This window comes from Phyllostomus discolor, chromosome 4 (assembly GCF_004126475.2).
Source record: "Phyllostomus discolor isolate MPI-MPIP mPhyDis1 chromosome 4, mPhyDis1.pri.v3, whole genome shotgun sequence".
Taxonomy (NCBI): Eukaryota; Metazoa; Chordata; class Mammalia; order Chiroptera; family Phyllostomidae; genus Phyllostomus; species Phyllostomus discolor.
Window position 1 is genome coordinate 52,684,704 of NC_040906.2, and position 18,450 is coordinate 52,703,153.

The window sequence follows — 18,450 nt, forward strand, 5'->3', positions numbered from 1 at the left end:
AGCAAAGTATCACAAGGTTAATAAAAGTATGCTATTTTTCTGGATTATTTTACTTTTATGTTATCTGTCAACTTTTTAAAAATGACTTTTTATTAACTACTTTCTTGGGATATCATTGTCATAGGGTGCACAATTTGATAAGTTTTGACATTTCTATCCACCCATGAGGTGATCGCCGCCGAGACAGTGAACCACACCACGGTTAGGACGGTGACTACAGCCATCACCCTCAATGCCTTCCTTGGAATCCTCTATAACACTTTGTGACCTGCCCATTCCGGCTTTTTTGATAGGTTGTGGTTTTATTTTTCATTCAGTTCAATTTTCTCATTTTACTTTCGATTTCTTCTTTGGTCCACTTAGAGGTATGTTATTCAGTTTCTAAAGATTTGGAAAATTTCCAAAGATCTTTCTTTTTGTTGGGTTCTTATTTAATTCTGTTATGATTACAGAATAAGCTTTGAGTGACTTGAATTCTTTTAAATGGACTAAGACTTTTTTTGTTGCAGAATATGGCCTCTCCTGGTAAATGGACAGTGAAAAGAATGTGTATCCTGCTCTTACGAGGTGCCCTGTTCTCTAAATGTCCAGGAGGTCTGCTCAGCTGATGGCGTTAATCTGGTCTCCTCCATCCTTGATTTTCTCATGCTCCCTACTTATTCTACTGAGTATTGAGGTGGGGATATGGAAATCTCTAGCTATCATTAAAGATTTGTCTCTTTTTCTTTGCATGTACCATATTTTTGGACCATAAGATGCACCTAGGTTTTAGAGGGGAAAAATAGGAAAAAAATTTTTGAAGCAAAAAATGTGGTGAAATATTTAATAACATAATAACATAATATTTCACCAATGTAAATGTAAACAGAACTCAACAGCATCATTAACAACCATTATTCCTCCCAAATTGGGGGGGGGGTGCATCTTATAGTCCAAAAACCAGTATATTTTAAAGCTTTATTTTTAAGCACATAATATTTAGGATTTTATGCACTCTTGATGGACTGGCCCCTTCATCACTAGGAAATGACATTTGTTTCCCTGGCAATACTCTTTTCACCGAATCTACTTTGTCTGATGTTAATACAGCCACTACAGCTTTATTTTGATTGGTATTAACATAGTAAATTTTGCCCATACTTTTATATTTGATTTATTTGTGTCTTTATATTTAAAGTGTGTTTCTTACAGACAATGTATAATTAGTTCCTGCTTTTTAATTCAACTTGATGATCTCTTTCTTATAATTGGAGTGTATAGACTCTTTACATTTGAGATGATTACTAATAAAGTTGGATTTAAGTCTACCATCTTGTTATTTGTTTTCTATTTATCCCATCTCTTCTTTATTCTTTTCTCATTTTTCTGCCTCTTTTTGGATGAGTACTCCTTATAATTTCATTCTATCTCCTTTATTGGCTTATTTACTATAATTCTTTGTTTCCTTACTTTAGTGGTTATTTTAGGGAATGACATTATATATCTTTAACACGTCATGGTGGACTTTCGAGTGATACATCACTCTATGTAGAGTATAATAGTATTACAATAGTATATTTTTAATTCTTCCTTCTAGGCCTTTATACTATATATTTTTATGCATACTACTCACACATACATTATAAAACTCATACTTGTTATTATTTTTGTTTAAATCATGAATCATTTTTTGTAACAGCTTCATTGAGATAAAGTTCACATACTATAAAATTGTATGCTTTTTAAAGAAAAGCATACAATTCAATGGTTCTTAGTATATTCTCAAGACTGTGCAACCATTTCCACTATCTAAGCCAAAACTTTTTTATTGCCCTAAAAAAATTTCCTATGCTCTTTAGCTAGTACCTCCCAAACCCCCCATCCTTCCCAGCTCTAGGTAATCACTATCTATTTTCTGTCTCTGTAGATTTTTCTATCTTGGGCATTTCTTATAAATGGAATCACAATATGTAGTCTTTTATGACTGGTTTCTTTTACTTAGCATAATGTTTTTAAGGCTCATTCATGTTATAATATGTACCCATGTTTTATTCCTTTCTATTCCTGAATAATATTCCATTAAATAAATGTACCACTTTTTTTTCTATCTATTCATCAGTTGATGGACATTTGGGTTGCTTCCACTTTGGAGCTATTATGAATATGAACACCCATATACACATTTTCATGTGGATGTATGTTTTTATTTCACTCAGTATACACCTAGGAATAGAAATGCTGGGCATATGGTAACTCTATGTTTAATCATTTGTAGAACTGCAGGACTGTTTCCACAGTAGCTGTACCACTTTACACACCCATCAGCAATGTGTGAGGGCTCCAGTGCCTCCACCTCCTCACCAACATTTTACTGTTCATCTGTTTTAACATAGCCATCCCAGAGGTTTTTATTGTGGTTTTGCTTTGCATTTCCCTGATGACTAACGATGACCAGCTATATTTTAGAGAGAGAGATTTAAATATGATACAAATCTTATGTATTTACCCATGTAGTTATCACTGTCAATATACTTCATATTTTTATAGATTCATATTTTTATCTAGTATCATTTTTCTTCTGCCTGACAGACTTCCTTTAGTATTTCTTGTACCATGAGTCTATTAGTCATAATTTCATTCAGGCATGTCTGGAAAACCCTATATTTTACATTCATCTTTGAAAGATATCTTTGCTGGGAAGAGAACCATGTATTGACAATCTTTTTTCTTTCAGATTTTTTAAAAATATGTTGCTTCACTGTCTTGTGTTTTCCTTATTTTTTTTCCTGATGAGGAATCTGCTGTCATTATTATCTTTCTTTCTCCAAGTATAACCTGCCACTTTTCCTGTGAGTTGCTTTTAAGATTTTCTCATCAATTTGATTTTAATGTGCTTTGGTGTAGTTTTTATTTTTCTTGTGTTCATTAAATTTATGTAGTTTTAATGATATTTAGAAACTTTGGAATCATTACACTTCAAATAATTTTTCTTTCCCCACTCTCTGTTCAGGACCTCTAATTACTCTTAGGCTAGTTGAAGATTTTCCTCAGCATATGGATGCTCTGTTCGTTTCTTAAAATTATTATTTCTCTGTCGACATTACTTTAGAATTGCAAAATATAGCTGTGTTTTCAAGTTCACTACTTTTTCTTCTGCAATGTCTATCTGTTATTATTTATAATGTCTGCATTGCAGTTTTCATCTCTAGAGATTTAATTGGAACTTTAAAAATAATTTTCATGTTTCTGTTAACCTTTTTAAAAATATGTAATTCAATTAAAACTGTTCTTATGTTCCTGCCTACCAATTCTAATGCTTCTGTGAATTACAAGTCCATTTTAATGGACTTTTCTCTTTATTATAGTCTCATTTTTCTCCTTTTTTTTTTGCATACCTGGTCATTTTTGTTGTTGTTGAATGCTACGCATTATGATGTTTTCTTGTCAGATGCTGGCTATTTTTGTATTGCTGTAAATATCCTTGGCTTTGTCTGGAATGCAGTTAAGTTAGCAGGAATAAGTTTGTTTGTTTGTTTGTTTCATCTCATTCTTAAGATTCTCAAATGAGAACAGACCAATATTTATTCTAAAGCTAAATATTCCCCACTATTGAGGCCATATGCTTCTGAGTTTTCTACCTAATGTTTTGAGAATTATGAGAGTTAGAAGAGGGACTGTTCTTGGCCTTATACAAACACTAGGTATTGTTCCTTCTAATCCTTTTAATGGTCCTTTCTCCAGCTTTGTGTAGTTTCCTTGCATATATGTACTGATGAGCACTCTGCCAAATGCTTGTGGGGAATACTCTACAGATCTCTGGAATTCTCCCTCTGTGCAGCAATTTCCTCTCTAGTAGTGAACTCTGGCAGTCTTTCCCCAGACTCTCAACTAAGCCTCCTAACTCAGGAAGTCCACCAGGTTCTACCTGGATTTCATGTCTTTGTTCTATAGCCTGGAAACTTTTTTTCCCCTCACCAATTTTATTTTTATTTTTGTATTATTCAAGTACAGTTGCCTCCATTTTACCCCCACCAATCCCCCAACCCCACCCATTCCCTACCTCCCACCCTTGATCCTACCCCCTTTGGCTTTGTCCACGTGTCTTTTATACACGTTCCTTGATGACACTTCCCCTTTTTCACCCATTATCCCCTCCTCCCTCCCCTCTGGTTACTGTTAGTTTGTTCTTCATTTCAATGTCTGTGGTGATATTTTGCTTGCTTGTTTGTTTCGTTGGTTAGGTTCCACTTATAGGTGAGATCATATGGTATTTGTCTTTCACTGCCTGGCTTATTTCACTTAGCATAATGTTCTCCAGTTTCATCCATGCTATCACAAAAGGTAGGAGCTCTTTCTTTCTTTCTGCTGCATGGTATTCCATTGTATAAATTACCATAGTTTTTTTATCCACTCATTTATTGATGGGCACTTAGGTTGCTTCCAACACTTGGCTATTATAAATTGTGCTGTTATGAACATTAGACAGTTACATACAAAAAAATGAAACCCAACCACCAACTTACACCATACACAAAAATAAACTCAGATGGATAAAAGACTTAAATGTAAGTCATGATACCATAGCTTGGAAGCTTTCAATGAGGGCAATTGTAAGGTTTATTTCATTTGTTTGCTATTTCTCAGGGATCACTGTCTTTGTGGCTTGATATGCAGTGTCTTTTAAAAATCATTGTTTCATATATTTTGTCTCCTCTTATTTGGTGGTTGTATCAGGTAGGAAAAAAATGTGGTCCTGTTACTCCATTTTAACCAAAAGTAGATGCCTCTGACAGCTCTTTCAAATTTGCATTTTGTTATTTCTTTTCTTGCTCTAAATAAATATTCATTTTTTTACGTAATATTTTTACCTGTAATTTTCTATTCTTTTTCTTACAGACAGCCTCCATTATTGAATAAACTCTGGCCCTGTACTCAGGCTCTTGTGCTGAACCACCAGGTCCGGAATTCCGCCTCCACCACCTACTGGCGCTATGACCTTGGGCAACCTCCATCTCTGTTTCTCCATCTGTAAAGCCAGGATGCTAATAGGACCTACGTTATGATGTTGAGCATTAAATGAGTTATTATATGTAAACCACTTAGAATATGGAACATAGAAATCCTCAATAAATCACAGTTATTCTTCTTATTATTTGAGCATCAACAAGATATAGGTGGCACTATAAATTATGAGATCACCCGTAGAGAATGTGAGGACCTAGAATGGAAGATCCCCAAATAAGTGGTAAGAACAAAGGAAGAGATCACAAAAAAAGACAAGAGTAGTGGCTAGAGGTTGACATTATCAAAAGAATACAGTTCTGAGAAAACAAAGGAGGCAAATTTCCACAGAAGGGAGAGGTTGATCTGTTCTATGCTACTGAAGATCAAGGATTTGGCAATACAGCAGTCATGACTGATGCTAAAATGGAGACATGAACAGATTCCACCACATATGTTAATAAGGAGTATTAAGTGAGAAATTCATACCAATTCCTTAGCACATATTAAGCATTCAAAAATGTAAAATATTTTTATTACTATTATTATCAAAATTTTGTTTACCTTTTACATCACTGGATCCAGACTGTGTCTTACTCTAGTATCTAAATGTCAGGACAGAGTCTCTAGAGGTCTGGTCTTCATTTCTCTTGGCCCATCATCACCCACATCTCAAGGTATGACACTAGGGGGTCCTTCTCTCTCACACACTGCCCCTAACGGGCTATCCTACAAGCTTACTTTACTTTTTTCCAAGGGCAGTCATTTCCCCCTACCTTGACACTCCTCCTTATCTTATTAAAATACTGTAGAATTCACCAGTGCTTAGCATCCCTGTGGATTCAAAGGCAAAGGCCAAGGCCAGTCCTTGGTCAATCCTGAGTCACATGTTCATATGCTTTGGGGGCTAGGAGAGATGCTTGGGCCCATCTGGCTTCTGTGAGGGAGGTAGAGCTCAGCTTTCCACCAGGATTTCCTCCAAGTAAGGATGGGTCTGGATCCTTAGCAGTCAAAGACCAGTGGTCAGTGGTCCCTACATTCAACCAGTCCCAGCATTCCAAGGACATAAGCAACCAAACCAGAAAGATATGTGGGTCTACACTGAATTATATTTCTAAATTTTCTTTTTAATTTGGAGAGGCACCAAATCCACTTGGTCACGTTTTTGTAAGCCCCTGTGAATTCCTAGTGAAAAACTGGTCCTGTGGTTCTGACTCATTACTATGTGAGTCACGTTCATACTATTTGCAAAGATCAGTGTGAAGCTCCAAATTATACCTTTCAAGATAAAAAGTATAACTTGTTCCAAGAGTCAACTGATTTAAACCCCAAACACACCTGTGTTCCAGCTGAAAATTTGCTCCCCAGGCTTCCCTGAATCTTGGACTGTGAGTCATTCTAGATGACTAAATCTCCCAACACTTGAAAGTTTAATCATTGAAACAGAACACTTTAGAATTTTAGTGACAAAAAATCTTCCTAAACAAATATATTTCAACTTCCTAAGCAAGACAAGTGAACATAATGGTACCTTCTCTTAGAGACTCCGGATCAGCCATAAAAATACCAGTTAACAGCTCATTCTAGAATAGATTTAAGACTCCAAGGGGCTTTATTGCCCCCTGGTAATAAATAGCCCAGATGGTTGGCTTTGAGCTCTTGGGCCTCCTGTAGTGTTTCTGTCCCTCCTCTGCTTGGCACCTGTCGTTTCCTGCTGCTCTAAGTTTGCTGATCTGTAGTAGCTTTGTGCACATAAAACTATTTGTTGTTGCTTTTTAAATCTGGGAGCATAGATACCTTGTGGGAATTAGTGTAAATGGGTTCTGAATCAGGCCCTGAGAGATTCCATGTGAGAACAATCTAAAGTTACTTGGAGGCTTTTTTTTTTTTAATTACTAGGGTATAAATAAACACAACAAATGAAACATTTTGTGACGTCAGCTATGGGTTCTCAGATGTTTTGTTGGTTTTTCTTGCTTTGTCATTCTTGGCCATGTCCTGCATTGGTAAGAAAAAAGGTGGTAGGTGTCCCACAAAGGAGACAAGGCCTTAGACGTGCTTTACTCCGTGGCTATCATCAGGGGCATCAGCCTGGCTGGAAATATAACCAGTGCCTGGATCAGCAAACTGAAATTCCTCAGGGAAAGATGTGTCAGTGACTGTGAAATATTTGTGAAGGTACCAGTTTCTGAGTCCCCTTTCTGGGGACAGAAAGACCAGGGGCACTCAGAGACAGGTACCTTCACAAATATTTCCTCATTTCTTACTAAAGAATTACTGAAGGCATGAGATCTTGTCCAAACCCTGCAGCCTGATTGGTAGCAGCAGCTTTGTCCCCTAGGTTTGGCTCTGAGTGGGCCAGTTCCCTATGGGGGACATCAGGCCCTCAGACACCACACGCCCGTTCTGCAGAAACGGCTTGCATGTGGGGTCTCTTTCCTGATGCCTCTGCCTGCAGCGCACCATCTGGCCCCAGAATTTCTCTGTCCTGACAGAAACCCCTGCTTAACATCGCAGTTTAATCCCGGGGAGCATTTTCAATAGGTGAGTGAGCTTCCAACTATCTGATTCCTTAAACAGCAGAAATCTTAACTCTTCCCTGGAGTCCATGCATTAGCTCATAAAAAGCCCCGCTTCTTCCCTTCCCCAGTGGCCTCCTGGCACAGGACTGCTGAGGCACCTGGCCGTCCCTTAGCACCAAGGCCCTTGTCCTGGAGCCTGCTTCTCCCATTCCCACGTTCTGCTCCCCAGTCAGGCTGGCTCTTGAGCTTCTTTCCGGCCTCTTCCCTCTGGGCAGCTTCCAGCTTAAGTGACCTATTTTCTACAAGATCAAGACAGAGGGCATAGAAAAGTGCTGAATCACTGCAGGGTCTGTGTTGTTTCTCAGTTACAAAGCCCCGTGTTAAGACATAACTACCACCTTTTAGCAGCCCCACACCTCATAGATTTAATGGCTGATTCTAATTAACAATCAGCTATGTTTCTTTCTTTACTTTCTTTCCCTAGTATAAGAGAAAAGAACGTTATTTTTTCTTTCAGCAGATTCTAGATTCTATATTCATAAACATTATTAAAGGCTATACTTTTTAAATTGATTTGAGAGAGAGAGAGGAAGAGGAAGAGAGAAAGAAAGAGGAAGAGAGAGCAAGAGAGAGGGATTTGTTGTCCACTTATTGAGACGAACTCATTGGTTGATCCTTGTACGTGCCCTGACCAGCGATCAAACCCACAACCTTGGCGTATCTGGACAATGCTCTAACCAAGTGAGCTACCCAGCCAGGGCCCAGCTGTACATTTTCATAAGGATAGGAAAAGTAAAGATTTTCTCTGTTTACCTGATCAGAACAGAACTATTTCTCTTTTTATTATTAGCAAGTCTTCTCCCCTCTCTATCTCCAGTTCAATGTCCTGGGTCTCTAAATACATAATAGCTATTCAAGAAACATTCATTGGTTGAAAGAATGGATAGAGATGGATGGATGGATGGATGGATGGATGGACGGAAGGAAGGAAGGAAGGAAGGAAAATGTCTCTGCATTGTCATCTCCCTGGCACCTCCAAACTTGGTAGAGAACCCTCACAATGCTTCTTGGTAGCTCTTCTTCAGGGACCCACTAATCAAAGGGCCTCTCTTAAGACTATTTGGGGTTCATACAATAGAATTTCACAATTAAGACACTTTTATTTACTTTTTTGTTTTGTTTGCAGAAGAGCTGGATGAAAACCTGGCTCCCTGGGTCCTGGGTGGTTCTGAGCGAATAATCAGATAGTTCTGTGTTTCTAGTACAGCTCAGCTGTCAGGAGTCCACTTGGGCCTGGAACAGCTGGGGGTATGGACAGGAGTTCAAGTGGCTCCTCTGGAGCTCTGAGGAAGTTGAATTTTGGACTTGTTCTTTTTTGTCATGAGGCTGCTGGATTTTTTTGGTCTTTTCAGAAGTCTCAGCAACTGCCAGCCCCTCTCTAGAGAGCATCCTCTCTTGGATTTTCCAAGATGCTGCTGCCCACTGAGAACTCAGCAAAGACCATGGCCCAGGCTGCTGACCCCACCATAGGTCAGAGGCAAGGGGCTCAGTTCCACAGGTCAAATTAGAGCGACTCAGTGGCTGCAACTTCCCTAATCTCCCAGCGCCTCCACTCTGCTTCTTCCTTTTCTTCAGCAAAGCCAGGCTTCCAGAGGCCATTTCCCTCTCTCAGTGGGACCCCCCTCATTAGCATTCCTTCTTTTCTCTCTTCCTTTGCTCCGGTTCCATCTGCAGCTTCCTATCACAGCATTAACAACCAGATCTGATCCCACTCCTGATACGGTGTACCCAAGAAAGGGCTTTGAGCCAAGAGAAGACAGGCTGTGGGCACGTGAAATGGAAAGAGCCTCTCTAGGACGAAAAGAGTCCACGTCAGTAACTTGCAGTGCTTTGGCACAGGAAAAGTGCTCTTACAATTGCTGCTGTTCAGATTATTGGTTGTGTAGTCTTAAAGTCAACTCCCCACATATTGCGTATTAGTGGCAAGGGAGGAAAAAACCCCAGCAACCACACAGTGGAGAAATTGTGCAGCACCTTGACTGGATGATCGAAATTAACCTTATCTGTGCAGAACATCTGTTCAATGACATCGTGTGGCTCCAGATGTGAAACCCTGGATAGAGCCTTCATCACCTGGGCAGTATTTAGGCTGAGATTGCCTAACTCCAATCCAGCCATGAAGAAACACAGGAAAGCACACAATGAGGAACACACTGTTAAAACAAACTGGCGGGCGTGCAGCGCTCGCATTTGCAGCAGGTGGACTAAAATTGGAACAATACAGAGAAGATCGGCATTTTCCCTCTGCACAAAGATGACACACAAATTCATGAAAGTGAAAAAAGGTGTGGGGGGATGAGAAATCAATGTCATGAAAAACAGATTAAAGGAAGCTAAAAAGATATGACGAGAAAATGCAATACTTGGCCCTGGACTGGACCCTGCACTGGGGAGGCAGATGCTATAGAGGCCAACTAACAATCTGATCTATGGAAGGTGGTTTAGACAATGCACTTTGTTCGCATTTTCATATATTGATCTCAGGTTGAACGTTTAGTTAATAGAAAGACTTTAGACCAGGCAGAAAATTCTCCAAAGATATTTTTCAATGGGTGGTAGGTTTTAAAGTGTCTCTAGGCCTTCTGGAATGGTGCAGACAATTAGCCTGCCTCTTGCCTGAGAAATCAGACTAATTACTGCAGAGGCTTGGCTAATGGGGTCTTTTGTGAACGCCCTCCCTAAGTGAGAAATCTTTTAACTTTTCACAAAAACTCAATCTCATTTGCACCGCTGATCCCTAATATTTCTAAATAATTGCTTGGCCTCTGGGCTTTTGTCGTCAAATAACCCCAATCAAACCAATCTGCCGTGAAAGGGGAAAGTTTTATTTTGTATGAATCTACTGGAAGAAAGTTAGAATCAGTTCGGAATCACCATAAGCAAAGACTAGCTGCAGCTCACTCTGGAGCAAATTTCGAGACCTGGGCTGAGAGGTAAGCTCACCGCGTGTGGGCTGGGCTGGCTTGTCGAGATGCTCACACAGTAGATTCTGGCATGTTTCAGAGCTCACGGTCTGCAGCATGCAGGTGCATCCGCTGCCCCCAGCTCGACTGCCACACATGGACAAGGTCAGGGTTCTGTCGAAGGCAGAGGAGACAAAGTCCAGGGAAGTTAGTTAACTGTCCTGCAACCCATAAAAAAGGCAGAAGAGTCGGGGAAGGTAAGAGGTATTTGAGTCTGGAACACCTTAGTAATGACAGAGTCGTCCACCAGCAGGAGGTCATCTGAAGGGAGCTGAACTTGAAACAGAGATACAGGTAAACAATGAGAGGCGAGGGACAAACAACTCAGAGCTTGGCAGAAGGCCATGGAGGATTCCAAAAGTGACTCAGAGCCGAGGTGTATCCTGCACAGGTGTCTGGAGGGACCTGCTCCAGCAGAATCTCCAGTGACCTTGAAGAGCTTATCTGGAATGATCTACCTATTAGTCCTTTCTTTACAGTTCTTCCTCATCAAGGATTTTCACAACTCTTGAAATACAGCACTGTGGGAATTCTGGGTGCCTTTGGATTCCTTTTATAATATTAAATTGCACTGAACTGCCTCCTGGCCGATTCTGAGCTCTTCCTCTGCTGTCTTTTTACCGCCCCACGAGCTCTTTCCAACAACTCGGATAAGGAATGGCTGTCTGCCCCACAGCCTCCGGGGATATCCTGGGTCCCCAGTCTATCCTGGCTGTGGAAAAGGAAAAATTCTTCTTTTCAGCTTAATAAAGGTACTGTTCAACTTTTTAAAAAATTGGTAGAAAATTTCAAAAACATAAAACAAAGAAGAAGAAAAATGGTTTCAGGACATAGTTTCTATGATACTGAGAGTTTTGGCAAAAGTTAGGGTTCTGTAAACTTCAGTTTCTTTCCCTCTCCTCCACTCCTGCAGCCAGCCCAGAACCTCCTGACCACAGGCAGCCTTGCATCCTTCAGCATCTCCCTCCAGCTCCATCTGCAGCATTTGCATGTCCCTCCAGGAAATAAGCTTAGACAGAGGCCTCAGCCAGCACTCTAAGACTGTATAGGTCAGTAACGGTCAACTCCTAGGTCAGAGAAAGAAAGCCTCTCATTTGTCAATGACCAGGATTCTCAAACTATGTTATGCATACAGACTGCTTCATGAACTCGTTAAAATTCATATATGGGGGCCCTTCTTCCACATTCAGTAGGTCTGGGGTAGGACTCAGGAAATTGCATGTTTTTCTAAGTAACCCCAATTCAGGTAGAAAGAAGGCACTTTGAAAGCCCGTTTTTGGGCTATAGCAACATAGTGACAGTCTGAAAGAACCAGTACCAACTTCTAACAGGAGCAAAGGCTCATTTCCCTCCAGTTTTCCAGACGGAAATGGTGGAGTCATTCCCAGGATCGGAGCCCTCCAGGGTTCGCCTGGTTCAGTCCTTGCGTGCCGAGACGGCTCCCTGTGGGTCTGTTTCCCGAAACAGCTGCTGACTCTTAAAAGATCACGAGGGAGCAAGACTCTACAGCCTCGCATGCAAAGCCATTCCAGTGTTTATCCACCCTTCAGTTAAGTTCCCCCTCACATTTAATCAATTCTCTCATTGCAGGACTCATCAACTCTTGCTCTGTTCTCTGTGGAGATGGAAAAACAACCAGTTAGTGTGCAGTTTCTAACCCTTCATTGAATCACAGAGTGTTGGAACCAAAGGAGATAGCAGATATTATCTGGCACGGCCCCCTCACTCTGCCTGTGGGGATGTTCGTCCAAAGACATTATATATTCAGTAGGTTTTAGTTTACAGGGCCTGCAAAACGTCTGAAGAAAGCTGTCCCCACCCCATTCCTGTACATTTTCTATAACACTGTGTTGCTTTGATTTGGGGGTGGGGTGGGGAGCATCCTCTCAGCCTTCTCTGTTTCAGAATACACACACGAACTCCTCCATCATTCCTCCAGAAGACGTGTTTTCCATCGCTGCAGTCATTTTAACTGCTTGTCTTCAGATTTGCCTTTGCTCCAAATAGGGTTGCCAGATACGGCAAACAAAAATTCAAGACTCCTAGTTCAACAACTGATAAGCTTAGTAAATATTTCCCATGTAATAGTTGGTTATTTTTTTTAAAAAATGTTGTTCATCTGAAATTCAAATTTAACTGGGAATTCTGTATTTAATCTGGCAACTCTCATCCCAATATTCTAGAAGTATATCAGTTAAAAATAGACAAAGAACTTTTCACATCTTGGGCAATTCTTCATACTCACTGAGGATGTTCCCACCTTGTGGTCTTTACACTGTGAGCTCCCTCTGCTAGGATGTCCTTCCCCAGAATATGCGTGGCTTGGTCCTTCCTCATTTCAGGTCACTATTCAAATTGCTACTTATCAAAGCAGCATTCCCTGGCCATCTTATAAAAACTTTACCATCACTTTTTGGCTTTCTTACTCTGATTTATTTTTCTCTCAGCACATGTCGCCACCTGACAAAGTATATATTTAGCTATTTATATGGTTTATACCCACTCCCTAAAGTAGAATATAAACTCAGCAGGCACTTGACTTTAGTCATTGCTATATTTCTAACATGTAGTGCCTAGCACACAATAGGCCTATATATTAATTACTTAATCCTGCATTAAAAGTGCCCCAAAATGTAGTGCATTAAGCAATAATCATTTATCATCTCTAATTGTTTCTATGGTCACACACTCAGGGGTTGCTCAGCTGGTGGTTCTGACCAAGGGCCTCTCATGAGTTTGCAATCAGAGGTCAGCAATAGCTACAGGCACCTGAAACTTGTTTGGGGCTGGACCAGCCACTTGCCAGGTGGCTCCCTCATATGACTAGAAGACGGTGCTGGCTATTGGAAGAAGGGTCTAGTTCCTTTCCATGCCACCTCTTCATGGGGCTGGTGTAATGCCTGTGTGAGGTTATCCTCAAAGTCAAACTCTGTCACTCCATCTATACTCTCAGGCACATAGGCCAGCACCGATTCATTGTGGGAAGAGACCTTTATTAGTTTTCTATTGCTGCATAACAAATTGCCATGAAATTAGCAGCTTAAACCATACAAATTTGTCATCTCACAGTTCCGAAAGTAGGACATCTAGGCAGGGTTCTAGAGGCTTCCTGCTCAGGACCTTACAAGGCTAAAAACAGAAATATATATTCACAAACAGAAAACAAATACTGAAATTCTAGCCCAAACTTTTATTATATAAATAGACATATGAAAAGATACTCAACATCACTAGCCATCAGAGAGATGCAAATTAAAACCACAATGAGACACCACCTCACACCTGCCAAAATGACCATCATTAATAAATGAACAAACAGCAAGTGCTGGCTGTGGAGAAAAGGGAACCCTCGTGCACTGTTGGTGGGAATGCAGATTGGTGCAGCCACTGTGGAAAACAATATGGAATTTCTTCAAAAAATTAAAAATGGAACTGCCTTATGACTTGGCAATTCCACTGCTGGGAATATACCCTAAGAATCCCAAAACAGCAATTCCAAAAAATTATGCACTCCTATGTTCATTAGCAGTGCTATTTACAATAGCTAAGATTCGCAAACAGCCTAAGTGCCCATTACCAGATGAGCGGATCAAAAACTGTGGTACATTTACACAATGAAATATTACGCAGCAGAAAAAAGGAATTCCTGCCTTTTGCAACAGCATTGATGGAACTGGATATTATTATGCTAAGTGAAATAAGCCAGTCAGTGAAAGACAAATATCAGATGATCTCACGAGAGGAATCTAATGAACAAAATAAACTAGTGAGCACAATAGAACCAGAGGCATGGAATTATGGGACAGACTGACGGCTGTAAGGGGTGAGGGGCAAAGTGGGGACTGGTTGAAAGAAGGTGAGGGGATCAGTCAAAGAAAGTACACGAAGGACCCACGGGCATGGACAACGGTGTGAGGATTGACTAGAAGTGGGGGACGAGCAGGGTGGAGGAGGGCAAAAGGGAAGAAATGGGGCATCTGTAACAGCATAAGTAAAATAAATAAAGCAATTAAAAATAAATAAGTATTAAACAATATTGGCATAATTGTTTAAGATGTGTCTCATGTAAACCACCGCTGTTGGTTTTCTGTTTAATCTAGGCTGACAACCTTTCTCTTAACTAGGAGAGTTCAGGCCATTTAATGCAATTCCTGGAAGTATGAATTTAAATTAACACCTTATTTTGTAATTTTATTTCTCTCCACTGGCTACACTTCATTCTTTCCTCATCCTACTTTTCAGTATTCCATTCTCCACTACCACGTTTGTTTGGAAGTTTTATCCTCTTTATATCCTATTTGAAAGATTACTCTATAAATTTACATTCCTGGATATAATAGTAATCATTTTTTATTTACCAAATATGTATTGAGCATCTCCATATGTCAGCTGAAGTAAAAAGGGATGAGTAGCACCGTCTCTGGTCTTTGAGGAACGTTAGGTTAAGGCAACCACTTGATTGACTAATTGACTGATGGATTTAAAGAACCTCTACTTCTCCCAGGTTCAGACTGCTGCTTTCTTTTTTTCATTATGTATGTACCATGTGTTTACAAAAAGAATTATTTTATAAGCTCACTGTAGAGATCATCAGCAGTCTATTATTACATCAGTCTCTTTCACATACTGGGTTTTTTTTTTTTTTTGGCTTTGGTTCATTTCAGAGGATCCAGCTGCTCTGGATCTTTACAAATATCTTTCTACACAGTGTATCTATCCTCACAACAACCTTAAAGGGAAGTCTTATCTTCAGTTATAGAGATGAGAAAACTGACTTCTGTGAAACTTATTTTTCCAGGATCACATGGCTACTGAACCCAGATGTGCCTGTCTCTCTAATGCTCATATTTTTTTTGCCATATTACCTGGCTAGAGAAATTGTAATATGTATTAATACTTTAAGAGTACATGATTTGCACTTGATTTTTTTTGAAATGCAATTCACGTTCATAAAATTCACCTTTTTAAAGTGTACAATTCATTAGTTTTAATTCAAGAATATTTCCATTTTCTCTTCCCCCACTCCCCAAAACCCTTGTTTCTATTAGGAATTCCCAGTTCCCTCTCTCCCAACCCTTTGCCAACCACTCGTCTATGTTCTGTTTCCATGGATTTGCCTATCGTGGATATCCTGGCCTTTGTGCAGCTTTTGTGTCTGGTGTCTTCCATTTAGCATAATGCCTTCAAGGCTCGTCTGTGTTGTAACATGTATCAGCGCTTCTCTCTTTTATGGTTGAGTTATATTACATTTTATGGGATATACCTCATTTTGCTTATCCACTTATTGGTTGATGGACATTTTTGATTATTATGGAAAATGCTGCTGTAAATATTTGTGTGTAAGTTTTTGTGTAAACATATATTTTTCATACTGTAAGGTATGTACTTAGAAGTGTAGTTGCTGGGTAATGTGGTAATTCTATGTTTAATTTTTGAGGAACTGCCAAACACCACAACGGCATCATTTTATATTCCCATCAGCAAAGTATGAGGGTTCTAATCTTTCCACATTATCAATACTTACTAGTGTCCTTTCTTTATTATAGCCATCCTGGTGGGCATAAAGTAGTATCACATTGTTATTTTTATTTGCATTTCTCTAGTGACTAATGGTGTTGAGCATCTTTTTATGTTTACTTGCTATTTGTATATCTTCTTCGGAGAAAGGTTATTCAAGTCCTTCATCCATTTTGCAATGAGTTGTTTTTATTGTTGAATTCTGGGAGTTCTTTACATAGTCTGCATATTAAGCCTCATCATATGTATGATTTACAAATATTTTCTCCCATTCTGAGTTGTCTTTTCACTTTCACAATAGTGATAGTGTCCTTTGAAGGACATGTTTTTAATTCTGATGAAGTCCAGTCATCTTTTCTGAGGGGTGAAACATTGCTTGGGCTTTAGATGTCATAGCTAAGAAGCCATTGCCTAATCCAAAGTCCCGAATATTTACAACTATGTTTTCTTCTAAGTAAATATTACCTTTACCCTCTTGTGAAACAATGCAGGAACTTTGGAACATTTTATTTATCCTTGTGACTTATAATCTATTGTTATCAAACACTTAAAATACATATAACTCATTACCATGATCATTTTATGAAGTGGATGCTTCTTTAGCTATACTTACTATTTACCACAATTTTTGTCATTTCTTACTAACATTCAGTAGTACACCAGGACTTATTTTTCTTCTGCCTGAAGAAATTGGTTTGGATTTTCCTTCTTCAGTGAGTATCTGCTGCTGCTGTTAAAGTCTCTCAATGTTTGAAATCTTTATTTTGCTCTTATTCTTGAAGAGTATTTCTGTTGCATAGAGGATCCTTGGTTGAGAGCTATTTCTTTCAACACTGAAGATATTTTTTTATTGTCTTGTTTCCAATGTTACTACTGAGAAATCAGAAGTCTTTTGAGGATAATTCATTCTTTTTCCACTGAGAAGCTTTTAAGATTTTTCTCTTTGTCTTCTTTTAATGTTCAGTTTCACTGTGATTATCTAGATATGACTTCCTTTCTATCTATCCTATTTGGGATCTATTGTATTTAAATTTAAGGGTCAGTGTCTTTCATCTCTTATGGAAAATTCCCAGCTATTATCTCTTTCAATATCATCTCTGCCTCATTCTCTCTCCCCTCTCTTTCTGGACTCTGATTGCAAGTGTCTGACATTCTCACCATGTCCTCGATGTCTTTTACCTCTTCTACTCATTTTCCATCGGTTAGGTCTCTTTTGGTTTGTAATCCAGTTTACTAAGTCTTTCTTTAGCTGAATCTTGTCTGATGTTAAACAGCTCACTGAGTTCTTAATTTTGATTTTTTTCAGTACTAGAATTTCTAGTTGGTTTTTCCAAACAAAAAAAGTCTGCAGTTGTAATATCTGGCATCCCCGTGGACTATTTCTATTATTTTTCTGTTGGTTGTTATTTAACTGTGTATTGCTTCCTTATGTTCCTTCACTTTATTTTAAAACTTTTCAAAATTAATTTGAGAATTCGGATGATTATCCTTCAGAGAGGTATTTCTTTTTTTTCTGCCAGGTACTGGAAAGCATTAGGAGTCCGTAACCAAGATTTGAGTGTTTCCCAGAGCTGGAGTACAATGATCATACTGCCTCCATTCCACCAGCCTTTTTGCTGGTTTCCCCAGTCAACTTGTGGTTGGATGCAGTCAAACTTTTAGTAGATTTTCTCAAGAAAAGCTCACATTTGCATGCTTAAAACTTTTTCTATGGTCTTGATACTTGAAAGGTCACCTTGACCTTAAACAAAATCATTGAGTTATACTTTTTCTTGAGGTTTCTCAAAGTTCTGCTTTGCATGTTGCCTTGCTTCACATGTTGCGAAAGGTCTAACACAATCTAATTCCCATGCCCTTTTCGGTTATTTGATTTTTTTTCTGTATACTCTGAGAACTTTTACCTCTATGGTCTAGTGTTGTTTCTAGTGTATGTCTTGGAGGTGCTTATTGAGAGTCTGTTTTTCTGCTAAGTCTTCTTTTATTTAAGAAAACTTTTCTTAGACTATGTCTTTTTTGAAACTTTTCATTTTGAACAAATTTTAGATTTACAGAAGACTTGCATGAATAGTTCAGAGTTCCTATTTATTTCTCACTGTGCTTCCCCTATTAACAACTTATGAAAACATAGTAAAATTATCAAAATTAAAAATTAACATTAATTTACTACTATTAAAACTCCACATCTTACTTGAATTTCACCAGTTTTCTCACTGCTGTCCATATTTAGTGTCAAGAACTTGTCCAAGATTTCAAGTTGCATTATTTCTCCTTGGGCTCTTCCAGTCTGACAATTCTTCAGGTATTCCTAATTTTTTACTTTGACCCTTTTGAAGCGCGTTGATACTTTGTAGAATATCCTTCCGTTGGGCTTGTCTGATATTTTCACATGATTGAAATACAGTAATATA

The 18,450-nt window shown here is 39.0% G+C and overlaps 1 non-coding gene across 1 annotated transcript; it reads left to right on the plus strand.

Moving 5' to 3' along the window:
- The first annotated feature begins 9,746 nt into the window (after window positions 1-9,746).
- LOC114495806 lies at window positions 9,747-9,851 on the plus strand. Its single transcript, XR_003684477.1, has one exon. It is a non-coding gene; the product is annotated as a U6 spliceosomal RNA (small nuclear RNA).
- The last annotated feature ends 8,599 nt before the right edge of the window (window positions 9,852-18,450 follow it).